Source organism: Benincasa hispida, chromosome 8, assembly GCF_027475165.1.
Source record: "Benincasa hispida cultivar pf3 chromosome 8, pf3_genome.v1.1, whole genome shotgun sequence".
NCBI lineage: Eukaryota > Viridiplantae > Streptophyta > Magnoliopsida > Cucurbitales > Cucurbitaceae > Benincasa > Benincasa hispida.
The window spans coordinates 3,162,307-3,169,483 of record NC_143485.1 but is presented as its reverse complement, the minus strand read 5'-3'; the positions used below and the strand labels follow the sequence as shown (position 1 = coordinate 3,169,483).

Here is a 7,177-nt window from a genome sequence, read left to right as displayed (position 1 = left end):
AAATACTTGATACCTCAAACACATACTATTATAACCCAAACGAAAGTAATCTACACTTCAAACACAAACTATTATAACCAAAATATAATAATCTACGACTATAATAACCAACTCATTACCTCAAACACTTCTTTAGAGATTTTTGAAATCAATGTGCAACTTTTCGATTTTGAGGAACAATGAGAGGAGGGGAAAGAAAAATATTTTGAAAAAGAATCAACATTAAAAATCAACCACATAGCAACGATTCATACAACTTTGTTTTATTTGCATTTTTCTTATGATTATCTTTTGAATAATGTCATATTCAAATCGAGGGTTGAAATGTAATTGAGTGACTTATGTGACGAAGAGTATGATTGACGGACATTTATGTAAATTAAAAAAATAAAATAAAAATGGATAGAAATGAAAAATACATTCATCGCAAAATCCATCTATATGGTTATCTATATATATATATATATAACAAAATTCATGGTAACCAATCACCTTAAATTTGTTAGTTTGATTGATATTTTTAGTCCGAGGTGGTGTTGTTTTGCTTTTTATAACCAAGTTAGCTCCTGTTCAAATGCTCAACTTACACAATTTGCATCGTAAAAAGCATTAATTCTAATAACCAAACGAATCAATTTTCTATATGAAACCAAATGTTCCAAACTTTTCATATCATGTTGTGTCATTTTGGAAATGATGAATCGTTATGATATCCTACCGATACTTCGTATTCATCGAACTGTTGATGATATTTTTGTTTTGTCTATATTGTTGATAATATGAAGGGCTCCTTGAATATATGACAAAATGAAACCAAAATATTGTAAAAATAGTCGCACTTAAAACTCATCATAAACGTGGAAAAATTTACTTTTAACTCATTCAAAATGTCTAAAAAGTCCATTGAAGACACAGATAAACATTTGAGGTACAAAAATTCTTATTTTTAAAGTCTGTTAGGGATAGTCGCTATCAATGATAGAAACTATCAATGCTACTAACAGCAATAGAAGTCTATCAAACTTCTTTTATTGATAGTATCAATGATAAATTCTTAACAATAATAGAACTTTATCAATGATATTGAAGAAATCGAATTCCTTTGGGAAGCGTGTGAACACCGTACAATTCAAAATTCAATCTATAAACAGTGAAATGCAGAGAAGTTAAAAAAAAAAAAAAAAATATATATATATATATATATATATAAGATAAACATTCAAGAAATCTAAACATGGAATTGTACTGAGAGTCTAGAGAAGATACGACTAACCTTTGATGAAAAACTCTTCTTCATGCAAACCCTCTCAAAGGGACTTTTCCTCAATTTAAGACACCACCACTTAGTAACCTTGTTATTCTCCGGAACAAAGAAAGGATGTGTGGGCTCCTATAGAAATAAGAACATACGCATTAAACTTTAGAATTCCATCGTATGATTAACCAATCGGATAGCTTCACTAATTAATTAATTTTATCTTTAAACCTAGTTAAAACATACATTCTAGGTTAGCCATAAAATTCATGATTAACTAAATGCTCCTTAGTTGATATAGCTACACATTTGAGTGCGAACGTGACAAAGCTACAAACCCTTTAATAAGGGCAATACACATTCATAAAGGAATATCCACACACAAATAGAAATGAAAATGAATTCAAAGAAAGCATAAAGGGATATACATTCAGTCCAAGGCTTTTGCTCTCAAAACCAAATAAAAACTACATACCTTTACAATCCATAGAAAAATCGTAACTTTGTGTCCTAGAAGCTCCGAGTGCTTGTTACAACCAGACCAAAAACATTATACAACCAACAAATAATCCAAACAAAAACATATATATGAAACTCAATAATGTATCAAACACCAAAACTAGTAAATAAGTAAAAAAAACAATCACTTACCTCACACGTTTACCACCATCTTGAGCAAAAATAAATAAAGCAGAGATGATTCAAAATCATTGAGCCTGTTTCTTAGGTATCACTCTTTTTTTGTGCTACCTAAATTTTATAATTGAGCCTTTCTTTAAGCATGGTTCGTCAAAATACACAAAACATTCAGGCATAGCACAATCGCCTTAAAATCCAAACACCAAGAATATCACATAATTAACACAAATAAGTAAAATTAAAGAACCCTTCAATCAAATAATTTGATCTTGATACAATCCCAAACATTCTATCTAAAAATTTTGATGCAACCCAAACAGAAACAAGAAAAAACAATTCAAGTGATGAAGAGAAACCTTGGTATAATCTTCACTGGCAGTTCCAATTCGACCCTTTCGAAAATAATGGTTCCCATCTTTTTTGAGAAGCTCAGCCTGGTTTGCAGCGGCAAGACAAGATGGGAGAAACATACAGATAAATAGGAAGTAGAAACACAACATCAAAACTAAAGTGCCAAACAACTCTATGTGAATAACTTCAACAACTCTATATGAATAACTTGTTTCACATAGTTCAATGAAACAAGTTAGAGCAACAAGATACACTATTGTCCTTAAATCTTAGGCGAATTAGGGTGTAGGCTTGCTAAGCGAGACAACAGTAAAACTCCCTACAACTTGATTAAATATGTCTCTAGAATAGAGTCATGAAGAAATTCAAGCAGAAGTACTCAGAAGAATGAAATTCGATAGCAAAAAAGTTTAAGATTTGATTTCAAGTGTGGCTGTAGTTCAAGGAATCAACCAAATCAAAACTAAGAATCTAGTATCTATATTAGAGCAGGAGTTGATCAATTGTGATTTTAGGGACGAAGGCTGCATGGGAGGACTCATTGTTGTAGTTGGTTGAAACAAATCAAGACTCTTTCCTCATGTGATGATCTGTAACATAAAATAGGAGTTAATTAGTTATCTCTAACTCCTATGTATGAATCTTTTGCTAATAAAAGGGAAAGACAGTATGTAAATGGTGTGCATGATATGATAAAGTGTGAGTGAAGAAATTAGAGAAAGGAGAGAGTCTTATCTTGTACTTTTTCATTTCTTATGAAGGGAAAAATCTCTGAATGTCTTCAAATGTAAATGTAGGCAAACGTGCTAAACCATTATAAGATTGGTCTTAATTTCTCATCTCTTCTTCTTCACTTGACTGGAATATTTTCTTCAATTTCGTCGTCTTCTTTTTCTTTCAACGGTTTTGCATGTAAGAATAAGAAAGAAGAAAGTAAAGTTGCTAGCTTTTATATGTAGAGTTTTTTTATCAAACACATGGTGGGTTATTGACAGCTAAGTTTTTTTAACATTCATGAGCTCCACTGGTTTGTCCTATATGTGATCTGCAATGGTTTCTCAGTAGTTTGAACATCCTAAATCATCAGGCAATCCAACAACTAAAGCTTAGTTCATCAAGACAAACCTTAGGCCATCAACAATCAACATTATCTTTTTTGGGTCTACTGAAAATGAAAATGAAAATGAGTACAGATGGAAATGGAAGAACAAATAAGATTTCCACAATTATTATACAAAGAGGATGAAATTAGACATAAAGAAAACAAAAGACGACAAAAAATTTTAAATTAATAAAAGAGAAGAGTATGTGAAAGATGTTCACCTTACAACTTTCAAATATGTTGTGTCTCTCAAGAAGGTGAGAATGTGAAATCAACAGCTACTTCGCTTTGATGTTTAATTTTTCAATGAACTTCTTAGTGGCATACTTCTAGAAAATAGATATGAAAAGGGATCATTGAGAGGAGTACCATCAGCATGGATAAGTGTTTGCCAAATACAGTAGGGGATGGAGTAAGCTTAAGATTTGTGAGTTGTAATCGGTTTAGAAGGTCATCCACATATTTTGCTTGATTTATGATGAGACCCGAGTCAAGATAGTGGACTTGAAGGCCAAGGAAGTATGTTAGCTGTCCCAAATCTTTTAGAGTAAAGGTGTTGTCAAGCGACCATACGAGATGATTGATTGTTGAGGGGTCGTTGCCAATGATGATGATATCATCAACATATACTAGAAGAAAAATAACAGAGGACTGCTTCTTATAGATGAACAATGAGGAATCTGACCTGGAGTTTATGAATCCCCATCGAAGAAGTTCCTTTGTGAGGGCGGCATTCCAGGTCCTTGGGGCCTGTTTTAGTCCGTAAAGTGCTATGTCAAGCTTGCAGACATGATGTGGGTAGGATGGATGTACATACCCGGAAGGTCGTGTCATATACACGTTTTCTTCTAGAGTTCCATTCAAAAAGGCATTATCAAAGTCTAGTTGCCGGAGACTCCATCAGTGAGAGGCAGAAATACTGAGAATGACTCGAACTGTTGAAGGCTTGACAACCGGACTGAATGTCTCAAAGAAATCGATGCCCGGGTTCTGGTGAAATCCCTTTGCTACAAGTCGTGCTTTGTAGCGTCATACGGAACCATCAGAGTTACGCCTGATTCTGACAACCCATTTGTGTCCTACAATATTCATGTCTGGTGTGGAAGGCACAAACCACCAGGTCTGATTCCGCATTAGAGCAGCATATTCGGCATCCATGGCTTGCTTCCAAGGAGGAGAAGCTATGGCGTCTTAAATTCAAATGGGTTTGGTTACAGACCAGTCAACAAGAGACGAAGTAGTGAGAATTTTTTGTTTGAAAATGCCAGGTTTCCCTCGGGTTATCATAGGATGAGTGGGTAAGGGAATAGATTTGGCTGATGGAGGGTTTGGAAGGTCAAGTTGAAGGAGTCGGGTGGAGGAGGCCTTAGGTGCACGATCGGATAGTGTTGATACTGGTATACGATTGTGTAGGCGATTAGGTATAGGTGAACGATCGTTTAGGAATGGATTTGGTAGGCAATCGGGTTTGGAAGGATAGGTAGATGATTGTTTAGTAATGAATTTAATATAGGTATATGACCGTGTAAACAATCGGGTGTAAGTAGACGATAAATGTTGGGTGAGCAATCGTTTAGTGATGAGGAAAGTGAACGATCAGGTGGGGTTGATATGGGTAAACAATTGTATAAAGATGAACTTGGTAGACGATTGGGTAGACGATTAGGTGAGGGTAGGCGATGGGTAGTAGGTAAGCAATCGATATGAGATGAACGATCGTTTAGGGATGAATTTTGTGGGCGATTGGGTAGACGATCAGTCAGGGGTAGGCACTGGATATTAGGTGAGTGATCGTTTAATGACGGGCTTGGTAGGCGATCGGGGAGAGAGATTAGTGGACGATAGGCATTAGGTGAGCGATCGTGTAGTGAAAGATTTGGTATACGATCGGGTAGGCGATTTAGAGAGGGTGAGCGATGGGTAGAACTCTTTCCCTTGTATTTTTATTGTTCGAAGATTGCCATTAATTAGTGTTAATTTGCATAACTGACTGTTGGTATGTGTTGTATTTCGGTCACGGTGAAATCGAAAAGATCCGAACGCGCTCATGGATACTCTTCATTAAGAGTTCCTTCAGGGACATCACCAAGTTGCTGGTGGAACGATTGAAAATAAGAAATTAATTTACTACGTCTATAGGAAGCCTAGGCAAAAATTCTGCCAATGCAATCAAAGGAAAGGAAGGCAAGATCGGTGATCCACCCCACACGCCAATCTTGTTAAACAAGATGACATAACAGTTGTTGTCGAAGCCAAAATGGTGGAAAACAAATTTGACTAGATTCTTCAACCAAAGCTTCAAGACACTTTTGCTCAAACTGAGAGTTCTTTCAAGACTATCGGGCTCTACTGATGAAGAGTCTACATTCATAGGTAACTCTGCCACAGTAGGAGTACTCGGAAAAGGGAAGATTCTTTTAAAATAAACCTCTGAATAAACTTTATCCTTAATGTGTTATATGTATCTTCTTTACATAGGAACCTAGTGTCTAGAAATCTATTGAATCGGGCTGGGCTTAAAATTATACTAGAAGCTGACAAGGTTATCCTCACCGAAAATGGAGACTTTATTAGTAAGTGGTATCTAGTTGGTGGTCTTTTTGTTTGAACACTATTCTGTTGCAAATATGATGAAGGCAAGTGCTTCTAATTCCACTAATAATTTAGTCTCTTGAAATGTGGCATGATAGATTAGGTCATATAAAGATTGCATCGGTTAAGAAACTTAAAGAATTAAAACTGATCAATGCATCTAAACATGTGAATTTAGTAAATATTTTGTTTGTGTGGAAGCAAAGTTTATCAAGCAACCTTTTAAACTTGTCACCTATAGAAAGTTAGTTAGATAATAAGATTAAAAGGTTAAGGCCAGATAGAGGTGGTGAATACAGTGATAATTCTCTTAAAGAATTTTTTGAATCAAATGGAATAATTCATGAATTTTTTGTGCCTTATTCACCACAACAAAATGGTATAGCATAACGTAAAAATAGAACTCTTAAGAAAATGATGAATGCTATGTTGTTAAGTTTTGGACTGTCTAATAATATATGGGGCGAAGTTGTGCTCTCTGCCTGTTTTATTCTTAATAGGGTACCTGACAAAAAACTGGATAAGGCACCTTAACAACTTGGGAGAGGTTATGCACCTAATCTCAATTACAAACTTTGGCTAAGGTAGCATATCCTGCATTCAAGAAACCTACCTAGGATCTAAAACTTTTGATTATTTTTTTATTGGTTATGCTCAAAATAGTACTGCATATAGATTTATGTGCTTGAATGATAAATCCATATGTGAATATAGGGATGTCGAATTTTTTTATCATATATTTTCAATGAAAAATGAATATTTAGAATCAGATAGAACATCTAGTTATGAGAATGTATCTACTTCTATGCCTTCATCATTTAATAGTATGCATGAAACTAAAAATAATAAAGGTTCTAGTAGTATGCATGAAACTGAAAGTAATAAAGTTTCTAGTATTATGCTTGAAACTGAAGATATTTGAACTTCTGATAGAATGCATGAAATTGAACCTAAAATAAGTAAGAGATAAATCATTGAGAAATATTTTGGTCCTAATTTCTTAACTACTTTTGTAGTTGAAAGGCTAGATGATATTGACTGTCAGTTTGCATGTATCTAATAGATGAGGATCCTAAAACTTACCAAGAAGCCTTAAGTTCTATAGACTCTAGATTATGGAAGGAAGCCATTAATAGTGAGCTAGATTCTCTAACCATGAAACAAACTTGAGACTTAGTAGATCTTCCTAAAGGAAGTAAGCCTATTAAATGCAAATGGATTTTAAAAGAAGAAAATAA

General features: G+C 34.4%; 1 long non-coding RNA gene across 1 annotated transcript; it reads right to left on the bottom strand.

Moving 5' to 3' along the window:
- Nucleotides 1–849: 849 nt before the first annotated feature.
- LOC150034296 (uncharacterized) lies at nucleotides 850–1,392 on the bottom strand. The gene is made up of 2 exons (XR_016531558.1): nucleotides 1,274–1,392; nucleotides 850–1,141 (listed from the first exon to the last, which is right to left on the bottom strand). It is a non-coding gene; the product is annotated as an uncharacterized LOC150034296 (long non-coding RNA).
- Between the last annotated feature and the right edge of the window lie 5,785 nt (nucleotides 1,393–7,177).